The sequence below is a fragment of the Oenanthe melanoleuca genome, chromosome 18, assembly GCF_029582105.1.
Source record: "Oenanthe melanoleuca isolate GR-GAL-2019-014 chromosome 18, OMel1.0, whole genome shotgun sequence".
Taxonomy (NCBI): Eukaryota; Metazoa; Chordata; class Aves; order Passeriformes; family Muscicapidae; genus Oenanthe; species Oenanthe melanoleuca.
In genome coordinates this window covers 1,354,733-1,367,696 of record NC_079351.1, presented here as the reverse complement: position 1 = coordinate 1,367,696, position 12,964 = coordinate 1,354,733, and the positions used below count along the sequence as shown (strand labels likewise).

Below are 12,964 nucleotides of genomic sequence, written 5' to 3'. Positions count from 1 at the left end.
GTGAGGTGGAAGGGACAAATAAATTGCTGTATAATCCTTTGGATACAATAAACACGATTTAAACAAATAAATAAATAAATTGTTGTATCCTTTGGATACAATAAACAGAATTTAAATAAATAAATAAATAAATAAATAAATAAATAGCTGTATCCCTTGGATACAATAAACAGAATTTGAATAAATCAATAAATTGCTGTGTCATTTGAATACAATAAACAGCATTTTAAAAAATAAATAAACTGCTGTGTCATTTGAATACAATAAACAGAATTTAAATAAATAAATCAATTTCTGTGTCATTTGAATACAATAAATAGAATTTAAATAAATAAATCAATTTCTGTGTCATTTGGATACAATAAATAGAATTTAAATAAATAAATCAATTTCTGTGTCATTTGGATACAATAAATAGAATTTAAATAAATCAATCCATTTCTGTGCCATTTGGATACAATAAACCAAGTCCCTCCCAGGGGCTGGGGCTGAGGAAAGGGAAGTTCCTGCTCTGGCAGCTCCGAGTTAAGCTGATTTTAATTAGGGATCTCCCCATCCAGGGCAGCATTCCCCAGGCTCCCGTTAATTGGATCATTCCCCAAGCTCTGAAAATCGGGATTATTCCCAGAGAAACAGATCCCGAGATCCGAGCACAGGGAAAATTCGGATTCTGTCCCTTTCACCTTTCCAGATTTCGGGGCTGCGTTATCAAACTCGAGTTACAAACAGAAAAGCTGCAAAGTTGCTGAATAAAAACAGAAGTGAGGGTGCAGAGCACTCAGGGCACAGCAAATCTCAAATTTGACACAAAACCACCAATTGAAGGGCAGGAGAGGTCCCAGCTCTGGCTCCAAACCCACCCAGAGGGAGCAGAGCAGGGCTGGGATGGAGTTCATGGATTTGGGATTTTCCTGCTCACACCCCTGCCCCCAGCCAAGGGGAGCAATATATTTATATTTATATTTATATTTATATTTATATTTATATTTATATTTATATTTATATTATTTATATTTATATTTATATTTATATTATTTATATTTATATTTATATTTATATTTATATTTATATTTTATTTATATTAGTTATATTTATATTATTTATATTTATATTTACACTTACATGTATATTTATATTTACACGTATATTTACATTTATATTTATATTTATATTCATATTTGTTATATTTATATTACTTATATTTATATTTACATTTAATTTATATTTACACTTATATTTATATTTATATTTATATTTATATTTATATTTATATTTATATTTATATTTATATTTATATTTATATTTATATTTATATTTATTGCCTGGATTGCGGGGAGGTGAGGCCAGGACAGCAGACAGAGCTCTGGCAGCAATCTGAATTTACAACCCACTCGTGGCAGCTTGAGCCAGGCAGGAACTGGCTCCTAATCCCTGAAATTACAGAAATCCCCATTTGGGAGTTTCCTTCCCCCTGACAGCACCTTGCTGCCTGGCCAAGGAGCTTTAAACCGGGATTAAACCCCACGCTGACACATTTCCTCACCATCCCAGAGGATCCCAAAAATCCCTTTGGCCAAGGGAGCTCCGGGGATTCCAGCCCTGGCTGGGATTTGTGTTCAGGGCTGGTTCTGCCTCTAGGATGAGGTCGGGGCAGGGAAGGGACAGCCCCACCTTCCCCCAGGTGAGTCCTTATCAAACGCCCCCAGGTGAGCCCTTATCAGCCCGCGGCACCTCAAAGGGCCATAAAGGGCCGGGAGGTGACAGCTGTGCCCCAGGTGTGCCCCAGGTGTGCCCCGGGCGGGGCGGGGCCCTTTCATCCCCCCCAGAGCAGGAAAATCCCGGCAGGACGGGCTCTGGGGTCACGGGCACCCCGGGAATGGTTTATCCCCGCAGCAGGGGCTGGGCTGTGCTGCCACAGGGGTTTGGGGCGGCTCCGGGGGGATATTTCGCATTCCCAAATAAAGGATGTGGTGTGGGGACAGGAAAATCCGGGAAAAGCACAGCAGGGGGAACCTTGTTTGTGACCTTTCCTTTTCCCAAAATCCCTGAGGACACAGCACAGTGGGGTTTCAGCTGTGGGAATTCAACAGTGGGGTTTTAGCAATGGGGTTATGTCAGTGGGGTTTTGTTAATGGGGTTTTTGCCAGTGGGGTTTTGCCAGTGGATTTTTGTCAGTGGGTTTTGCCAGTGGGGTTTTGCCAGTGGGGTTTTGCCAGTGGGGTTTTGCCAATGGGGATTTTGCCAGTGGAGTTTTGCCAGTGGGATTTTTGTCAGTGGGTTTTGTCAGTGGGATTTTGCCAGTGGGGTTTTGTCAGTGGGATTTTGCTGGGGAGGGGTTGCCAGTGGATTTTTGCCAGTGGGATTTTTGTCAGTGGGGTTTTGTCAGTGGGGTTTTGTCAGTGGGGTTTTGTCAGTGGGATTTGTCAGTGGGATTTGTCAGTGGGATTTTGTCAGTGGAGTTTTAGCAATGAGATCCCAAGGGCACAGCTCTTTCCCCATTTTTCCCAGCCCCCCCAGATGTCACCGCAGTGTCACCCCCGGGCCGGGGGACCCGTCCTGCTGTCCCTGTCCTTGGGCTGGCAGCAAACACCCCCTTATCTCCCGCCCTTATCTCCGGGGCAAACAGCGGGGTCGCTCCGTGCCGGCCCGACAATGGTTAATTACCCCCATGGTTAATTACCCGATGGTTAATTATCCCGGTCCTGTGGGAAGGGGGAGGTGGGAACTGCAGGGGAATTCCACGACGGGAGAGGAAATGGAGCTGGAGAAGCAGCGGGTAAACAGGCAGGGAATGTCCCATGGGATCTGCTCAGGCAGCAGGGGAACCTCACAGAATGTCCCAAATTCCTGCCAGGGAATCCCATGGGATCTGCTCAGGCGCAGGGAACATCACACCATATATATCCCAAATTCCAGCCAGGGAATGTCCCATGGAATCTACTCAGCCATTAGGGAACATCACAGCATATCCCAAATTCCTGCCAGGGAATGTCCCGTGGGATCTGCTCAACCATTAGGGAACATTATACCATATCCCAAATTCCTATCTGGAAATGTCCCATGGGATTTGCTCAGCCAGCAGGGAAACCTCACAGAATATCCCAAATTCCAGCCAGTGGGATCTGCTCAGCCAGCAAGGAAACATCACACCATATCCCAAATTCCTGTCAGGAATATCCCAATGGGATCTGCTCAGCCATTAGGGAACCTCACACCATATCCCAAATTCCAGCCAGGGATATCCCGTGGGATCTGCTCAGCCATTAGGAAACCTCACACCATATCCCAAATTCCAGCCAGGGATATCCCAATGGGATCTGCTCAGGCAGCAGGGAACATCACACCATATATATCCCAAATTCCTGTCAGGGATATCCCGTGGGATCTGCTCAGCCATTAGGGGACCTCACACCATAAATATCCCAAATTCCTGTCAGGAATATCCCAATGGGATCTGCTCAGCCATTAGGGAACCTCACACCATATCCCAAACACCACAAGCCCAAATCCCGGGATGTTTCCCCCACGGTGTGAGCAATTCCCCTTTTCCCGGGAGACGGGAATTCCCGCCTGGAGCAGCGGCTGCTTCTGCACCAGCTCAACGGATGCAGGAACATCCATCCAGTGCTGGGTCCCCAAAATCCTTCCTCGCCCCTCGCTGATCCCCTAAAGCCTGTCCTGCACCCCGGGGTGAGCTCCCTGTCCGTCTGTCCCTGTCCGTCGGTCCGGAGGGCTGGGCGCAGCAGCTCCACGGCAGGACAGGGAAGGTGTTAAAGAGCCCGGCACTTGTTTATAACCCGCCGGCAAGCGGCGATTGCCCCTTAATCCTGTGTGAGCGCCGCTTTACGAGCAGCGAGCTGCGCAAACACCTGGGCAAGGAGCCCTGCAGCACGAAAATCCCCCGGGGAAAAATCCTGGAGCACGAAAATCCCCAGGGAAAAAATCCTGGAGCACAAAAATCCCCCGGGGAAAAATCCTGGAGCACAAAAATCCCCCGGGGAAAGAACTCTGGAGCACAAAAATCCACCAGGGAAAGAACTCTGGAGCACGAAAATCCACCAGGGAAAAAATCCTGGAGCACAAAAATCCACCAGGGAAAAAATCCTGGAGCACAAAAATCCACCAGGAAAGAAACCCTGGAGCACAAAAATCCACCAGGGAAAAAATCCTGGAGCACAAAAATCCACCAGGAAAGAAACCCTGGAGCACAAAAATCCACCAGGGAAAAAATCCTGGAGCACAAAAATCCCTCGGGAAAGGAACCCTGGAGCACAAAAATCCACCAGGGAAAAATCCTGGAGCACAAAAATACCTTGGGAAAGGAACCCTGGAGCACAAAAATCCTCTGGGGAAAGAACTCTGGATTTGGATACAGCAGGTTTAGGAACATCCAGAGTTTGGGGATTTGGAGACAGCTGGTTTAGGAATATCCAGAGTTGTTCTGGGATTTGGATACAGCAGGATTTAGGAATATCCAGAAGAGTTTTGGGATTTGGAGACAGCAGGTTTACAGGTTTAGGAGCACCCAGAGGAGTCCCAGCCCTGCAGGGAGGTCAGCACAGAGCCCCTTCCCCAGGTTCTTCCCCAAAAACCCTCGGCACAGAACGCTCCAGCTTCATCCCAGTGCCCGGCCAGGAGAATCCCCAGCAGCTCCCACACTCTGCTCCTGCCCCTTTGGATTTTCCACTGGAGAATTTGGGAATTATCCCCAACCATCCAAGCACAGCTGCTGCCTCTCACCCAGCCCCAAAAGCTCCAAAATGCCAAAATCCCCCAGCTCAGACATTCCCATCCCCAGGCTGGGATAGCTGGAACACAGGGCCAGGCATTCCCACATCCCAGCTGGAAAAACAGCCCTGGCCCACAATCAGATTTGGGGTTTGCTTTGAGATAAAGCTGCACACAGAGCCTTGATCCAACAATTTGGGGCAGTTTGAACACAGAGCAGCTGTGGAAAGGCTCCTGCCAGGGAAAGGGGGAATTTTCCCAAGGAAAAGGGAAGTTTCAGGGAAGTTTCAGGGAAGTTTCAGGGAAGTTTCAGGGAAGTTTCAGGGAAGTTTCAGGGAAGTTTCAGGGAAGGGAAGGGAAGTTTCAGGGAAGTTTCAGGGAAGTTTCAGGGAAGTTTCAGGGAAGTTTCAGGGAAGTTTCAGGGAAGTTTCAGGGAAGGGAAGGGAAGGGAAGGGAAGGGAAGGGAAGGGAAGGGAAGGGAAGGGAAGGGAAGTTTCAGGGAAGGGAAGGGAAGGGAAGGGAAGGGAAGGGAAGGGAAGGGAAGGGAAGGGAAGGGAAGGGAAGGGAAGGGAAGGGAAGGGAAGGGAAGGGAAGGGAAGGGAAGGGAAGGGAAGGGAAGGGAAGAAGAAAGAAAAGAAAAGAAAAGAAAAGAAAAGAAAAGAAAAGAAAAGAAAAGAAAAGAAAAGAAAAGAAAAGAAAAGAAAAAAAGAAAAGTTCTACAGGATCATGGAATGGTTTGCCTTGCAAGGAACCCTCAGGATCAGCCAGTTCCAAGCCCCTGGCACGGATTTGGTGGCCAGAAGCCACCAGAGGAGGACAGGACACAAAGGCAGAGGAGAGAGGAGGAAGGTGAAGGGCACAGACAGGAGGGGAGGGAAGCCGAGGGAAGGATTTGCTCGGAGCCTGTTCCTGAAAACTCGCAGCCCCAGCCCCGAATACTAATCAGAGCTGAAAAAAATCTCCAACAATTAGGAAGGAAAGTCTGGCAGGGTTTCTGCTGGAGAGGTCGGGCTGGTTTTGTTTCTGAGCGGGAGGAAGTGGGAACTGCTCCTGTTTGTTCTGCAGGAGAAAAGAGAAAAGCTCCAGTGTTTTAATTTCTCAGCTGAAAACCCTGGAGATCTGGCCTGAAACGGAGCAGAGAGGCTGATCCAGATTCACCCACAGCCTTTTGTCACAAGAAAATATTTGAGTCGGTTTTGTTTTGTTTTTTGTTTTTTTTTTTTTTCCTCCCTCCCTCCCCTTCTGCGTGGGCAAAGAAAGGGGCAGTGGATACAAAGCCAGCTTTTTTTTTTTTTTTTTTTGTTCCCAGAAAATATCAATGAAAAGAGCATTCCAGAGGCCAAGGGCACAGCACAGCTCCCAGGCTGGGCAGATGCACCCCAGGAAGGGCGAAAATATCACCTCAAAAACTCATTTTTTTTTGTTAGAAAGGCAGGTGAGAAGCCTAAATTAAGTTTTTTAAGCAGATTTGTGCCTCCCAGGGACACACACGAGGCTGGGAGAGGACGAGGTCACACAAATTTCATTTATTCCGAGGTGCAACTCGCAGCTCCTGGGGTGCAAAATCCCTGGATCAAATTTTCCCTTTGGTTCTCACACGGGAGAGCCTGAAGCAGCACCTCAGAAAAATTAAATAAACGGGGTTTGGTGTGGGCTATAAGAGCAGGAGGAGCTGGGAAAGAGCTGGGAGTGTTCCAGCAGAGAGCTCTGAATTATCTAATTTTATAAATGCATGTCTATTATTTAATTATTATTAATTATTTCTTGTTGATTGTTGTATTGTGTTTTACCTGCAGATGATTGTGAACTTGGGATTTATTGTTTTATTTTTTTTTTTAAGTGGGGGGACAGCAGTATTGTAGAATTTTTTTTAGATAATAGTTAAAAGAAAATATGAAGTTTAATTATACGTTATGCTTCTGCTTTGCTCGGTTTTAGTAGCACAGATTTGTCAATTAGCCAACTTAAAGTGTTTAAATAATTAATGTATTAAGTTTAAATACCAGATACCTGCCCAACACAACCCTAAAAACTCTTTTTCACTTGTTTAGTTATATAGTTAATGCAAATCTGTGTGTGCTTGGCCACGATGCCAGCGAATCCTCCAGCAGCTCTTCCCCCTCAGGGCACGGACACACCGCGCCATTCCCGGCTCCAAACTCGCCCAAAACGGAGCGATCCCAAACGGCTTCACCATGGGAACGCTGCCCGGGGCTGGAACCGCCGCTGGAATTCGGGCCGGGGAAAGGTCCCAGTGCCAGCCCGGAGAGGGGATTGATCGGGAAGAGCTTCCAGAGGGATTGTCCCGCAGGAATTCAGCATCCCCTGGCAGAGCAGCTCTCCTCCCCGGGGAGCTGGGGGAGCAAAGGGAGAGGCAGAGCAGGAGCTTCCCAGGATTTTGATTTGGGAGAAGGGAGAACGTGGAGCCAACCATGAGGAGCAGAGCTCTGGGAATGCTGAGACATCCCGAGGAAAACCTCACCCCGTGTCCTGTCCCCAAATCCCACACTCCCCAAATCTCACATTCCCCAAATCCCACATTCCCCAAATCCCACACTCCCCAAATCCCACACTCCCCAAATCCCACATTCCCACATTCCCAAGGGCCAGCAGGACTCGACGATTTAATTGAGATCTCCAAATTCCATCCCAGACCCATCCCAGAACATTCCCAAACGTGATCCTGCCCTTTCCTCATCCCTCTGCAGCCAGGCCAGGCCAGGGAAAAGCCTGGAAGCCAAGGAACTGCAGCAGGGAATCCCTGGGAGCCTGGAGAGCCCCGGCTCACACCCATGGATCAGCAGCATTCCAGAGAGAGTTTCGGTTTTCCCAAGGGCCAAAGGTTTTTGGCTAAAGGCAGATCCAGGAAAGTCACATTTGTCACCTCAGATCTGCTCCCTCGTCCTGCTCATCCCTCGTTCCCTCAGCACTCCAGAGCAGGGATGGGATGGAGCAGGGTGGAGCAGGGATGGAACAGGGATGGAGCAGGGATGGAACAGGAATGGAGCTGGGATGGAGCAGGGATGGAGCAGGGATGGAGCAGGGATGGAGCAGGGATGGAGCAGGGATGGAGCAGGGATGGAGCAGGGATGGAACAGGGATGGAGCAGGGATGGAACTGGGATGGAGCAGGGATGGAGCAGGGATGGAGCAGGGATGGAGCAGGGATGGAGCTGGAATGGAACTGGGATGGAACAGGGATGGATCCGGGATGGAACAGGAATGGAACTGGAATGGAGCAGGGATGGAGCTGGGGTGGAGCTGGGATGGAGCTGGGATGGAACTGGAATGGAACTGGAATGGAGCTGGGATGGAGCTGGGATGGATGCAGAACCAGGAGCGGGAATGCAGGACGGGAATGTCGAAGGGGAATGGCACAGGACAGGAATCCGGGCTGGGAATGGCTCAGGACAGGAATGCAGGACAAGAATCCGGGCTGGGAATTGCACAGGACAGGAATCCGGGACGGGAATGTGGCAGACCGGGAATGCCGCGGACCGGGAATGTCGAAGGGGAATGGCACAGGACGGGAATGCAGGACGGGAATTGCACAGGACGGGAACGCCGCGGACCGGGAACGCCGCGGACCGGGAACGCCGCGGAGCTCCGCTGCCATCCAGCGGCCGCAGGACGCGGCTCCAGCCGCCGTCGCCTCCCTGCGGCTCCCGGCACAGCGAACACCCCCGGAGGCGCTTTCCCCAAATCCCGCCTCCCCCGGAGCAGCCCTGCGCGGTTTAACTGCTGCTCCCAAGATATCGGTCTCTCCATGGGTTTTTTACACCTTTTCCAGGTTTTTCAGCTCAGAAGCTGGAGCGTCTCTGCTCCGGATCCAGGCTGGGAATGTTCTGCCTCCGGGAAAAATTGAAAACCTCTTCCAGAGCCTGAAGAAGCTCCAGAGGAGCTGATGAGGGGATTTGGATAAAGGGTGGAGTGACAGGAACAGGGAATGGTTCCCACTGCCAGAGGAGCACCCTGGGATAGGGGAAGGTGTCGCTGCTCACGGCAGGAGTGGCACTGGATGAGCTTCGAGGTCTCATATCCCATATCCCATAGTCCATATCCCACATTCCATATCCCACTATCCCATACTCCATATCCTATATCCCACATTCTATATCCCATACTCCATACTCCATATCCCATACCCATATCCCATATCCCCTATCCCATATCCCATACCCATATCCCATACCCCCTATCCCACATTCCATATCCCATATCCCATACTCCATATCCTATATCCCACATTCCATATCCCATATCCCATATCCCCTATCCCACATTCCATATCCCCTACCCCATATCCCATACCCATATGCCATACCCCCTATCCCACATTCTATATCCCATATCCCATAGTCCATATCCCACATTCCATACCCCATACCCATATCCCGTATCCCATATCCCATATCCCATATCCCACATTCCATATCCCATACCCCATACCCCCTATCCCACATTCCATATCCCATATCCCATACCCCATATCCCATATCCCGTATCCCATTCCCGGCGGTCCCACAGAACCCCGCGCCCCCTGCGGGCCCCTCCGGGCACTGCAGGCGCTGCGGCTGCTGCCGCCAGGGGTCAGCGCGATCCCGCTGGAAACCCGCTGGAATCACTCAGGAGTTTCTCTGGAATATCGCTGCAATCCCTCTGGAATTCCTCTGCAATCCCGCTGCAACCCCACTGCAATCCATCTGGAATTACTCTGGGATCGTCCTGCAACCCTGCTGCAATCTCACTGCAATCCCGCTGGAAACCCTCTGGAATCCCTCTGGAATCCTGCAAGAATCTCGCTGCAATCCCTCTGGAATCCCGCAGGAATCCCACTGCAATCCCGCTGGAATTACTCTGGAATATTGCTGGAATCCCTCTGGAATCCCTCTGGAATCCCACTGCAACCCTGCTGCAATCCCTCTGGAATCCCTCTGGAATTACTCTAGAATATTGCTGCAATCCCACAGGAATCCCTCTGCAATCCCACATTTCCCACCCAGGATGTGCCCCCAAGTCCCCACCAGGATCCAGCACCTCCCACCTGGGATGTGCTCCCGACCCCGGTGGCACCAGATCCATGGGATCCAGGGAAAGCCACAATCCTTGGGATCATCAAGGGAAAACTGCAGTTCATGGGATCATCAAGGGAAAACCTTGGGATCACTGAGAGAAAACACAACCCAATGGGATCAAGGGAAAACCACAGTCCTTGGGATCATTGAGAGAAAACACAATCCATGGGATCAAGGGAAAGCCAAAATCCATGAAAATAATAAAGAGAAAACTACAGTTCATGGAATCATCAAGGAAAAACCACAGTCCTTGGGATTATTGAGAGAAAACACAATCCATGGGATCAAGGGAAAACCAAAATCCATGGGATCAAGGGAAAACCAAAATCCATGGGATTTTCCCCTCTGGGAACAAACACCAGACCCTGCTGGATTTGTGCTCCACAGCAGCTCCTTCTCCACCCAAGAAATCCCATTCCTTCCTCCCATTCCCACCCAAGAAATCCCATTCCATCCTCCTCCTCCCAGGTCAAACACCCCCAATCCTCCAGCACTTGTCCCATGTCACACCCAGGTGACAACAGCAGCACAAATCCCCCCAAAATCCAAAGTCTAGCCTCATTTTCTGGCAGGAAAATGGATTTTCCATCCCAAGGAGGTTCACAGCAGCCTCCCTCCCACATGGAGCCTCCAGGAGCCCCCAGGACAGGACACACATTGTCCCCAGGGACCCTGACAAGCCACAGGAGAGTGGAAACCCATCAGGATTCCCCTCCTGGGAAGCTGCACCTTTAACCTTTTATCCATTACTCAGAGATAAAACTCCAGGAAGAAAATTCCTGCTGGGGATTTCAAGCTGGAATGGCACTAAAAATTTCATGTGTTGATAAAAGCAGCCAGTGCAGCTGTCAGATCAAACCTGTCTGCCCCCTCAGTCCCTCACAGCAGATCCCTGCATTGGCTTTTTTTTTTTTTTTTTTCCTCAAGACAAGGAAAATATCATTTTCCAAGAAGACCAACAGGAAGATGCTTTAAAGGAAAAAAAAATAATAATCTTGACTCACCTCAGAGCAGCAGGATTTGTCCTCCAGCAGTGCATGGAATCCTTCCTCCTGCAGAGGCAGGATGCTCAGAGTAGCCCAAAAAGAAGGAATTGTAGCCTCAGGCTGCAAGTGCAGCTTTTGCACATCTGAAATTCCCAGTGCCAGCAGCACGATGCCAGGAGCAGTAAATCCACAAATCCAGGAGGTTTGGGAGGAGCAGGTGCCATTCCCAGCTGCAGAGAGGAGGGAGCATCCAAATCCCAGCGAGGCTCAGGGACAGAGGGAACCCAGGGACAAATCCTGGCTGGTGCAGGGGACAAGTGCCAGTCCTGGGCAGGGACAGCTCCAAGGGGATCCCAGCAGCTCCTGGCATCGATGGAATTCCCTCCAGGAACGGCAAAACCTGCGGAGAACCAAAGGTCAGGGTGGGGGGCAGGAGTGACCTCGGTGAGTGGACCTTGTGTCCATCCTGGTTCTGCTCCGAGCACAAAAACCCCAAATTCAGCACCCAAGCTGTGCCAGACAAAGGGAAGCAGCTGCATTTCCCTGCTGCAGCTGCCAGAGGTGCTGGCCACAGCCCCAGGGAGCCCCAGGACGTGTCCTCTCGGCACCGGGAATTCCTGCAGGAATCCAGGCAGGGACAGCCGGGTCCTGGCAGGGAACCACATCACAAACATCCCTGGTGACAATCCCCGAGCCGAATCCACCGGGAATTCCTGCAGGAATCCAGGCAGGGACAGCCGAGTCCTGGCAGGGAACCACATCACAAACATCCCTGGTGACAATCCCCGAGCCGAGTCCACCGGGAGAGAGACTGAGCCGAGCCCAGAACGTCACAGCCTGTCCCTGAGCTCTGGTGACAACGGGAGCAGCTCCCCCCAACCAAACCCAACCAGCGGCACGGACAGGGCACAGCCAGCAGGATTTTTTTGGGGGGGTTTGGAGCCCTCGCCATGTGCCAGGTGCCCCCGGAGCCCCTCCCGTGGCCACCCCGCTCGGGCTCGTTAAGGGCGCCGGCACAAAGTCCGTATTTGTTTCCCCGCAGGGGTGGAAAGAAAGGGGGTTTTGTGTTTTTTCTTCCTCTGCTCTTTGCAGGCTGCGGGGAGTTTATTTGACACTCCAGCGCTCTTTGTGAGCTGAGTGCCCCGGGATAAATGCTACCCTTAAGAGTTAGCTGGCGTTAGACAGAGGGACCCTCTTCAGAGGAGAATGGGGGCTTGTTGGGACGGGGCGGGGGCAGGGGGCTCGAGGAGAGCCCTCATAGAAGGGTCTCTGTCCTGGCCTCACAATGGAGCGAATTCTTCAAGATACCGGGAGCTGAAAGGAAGGAAGGAACTTTCCTCCTTTGAAAAAGGATTTTCGGGAACAATTGAAGAAGCCATAAAAAGGGGAGCGTTATTCCCCCTCCAGGCGGGGAAGCTTCTCCCTCCCCCTCCCAGCGCCGGGCTGGGCAGATCCCACAGACCCCGCCGGGCTGGGATGGGGCTGGGGGCTCGTCAGGGAGGGCACGGCCAGCAGGAGATGTCCTGGTCCCTGTCCTGCCTCCCACGAGCCGCCTCCTCCTTCTGCCTGCAGGAAAACAGGATTGAGCCCCCCAGGTGCCAGGGGACGGCATTCCATGGAAAACATGGAAAAAAACATGGAGAGGGCCCTGCAGGTGAGCAGCTCCTCCTCCCCAAACCGACTTTCCTGCTCTCCCAGAGCAGTTCAGCTCCAGCACAGACCCCGATCCCTGCGGGGGATGGGTGCAGCTCCCACTCCCTCCCAGTGGCCACTGGTGGCCCAGTTCCCCCCAAGCAGGACCCACATGCAGCCCTGCTGGTCCCCACAGGGTCCCTCCTGCCCCTCCAGCTGCTCAGCAAATGCTGGAACATTATCAGCCTTTAAGTATTTCTTTTTCAAAAATAAAATGCTTTTAATTTTTTTAAGTATCCAATAATTATAAACTTCGTCTTTCTATATAAAGAGAAATTTATGGGGGGAAAAAAAATCTTAGAATAATTTTGCTTTGTATTGAAAGCCAAATCAATTCCAGCGGGTTTCACACATTTGGAAGGCTGATATGTCATAATTGCCTTTCTGTCACGCATTTTCATTACTTCTAAAAACTAGGAAATAGTAATTTTTTTTAAATTTTATTTGGAATTTAAGCCCAAGGAAGAGCTGGCTGTGAGGAAAC

The 12,964-nt window shown here is 50.5% G+C and overlaps 1 long non-coding RNA gene across 1 annotated transcript in view; it reads right to left on the bottom strand.

Moving 5' to 3' along the window:
* LOC130260589 (uncharacterized) overlaps window positions 1–12,964 on the bottom strand; it is a 36,076-nt gene that overhangs the window by 18,166 nt on the left and 4,946 nt on the right. Inside the window, exon 2 of the long non-coding RNA XR_008841815.1 lies at window positions 10,807–11,188. This is a non-coding gene — a long non-coding RNA (uncharacterized LOC130260589). The remainder of the gene's footprint in view (window positions 1–10,806; window positions 11,189–12,964) is intronic.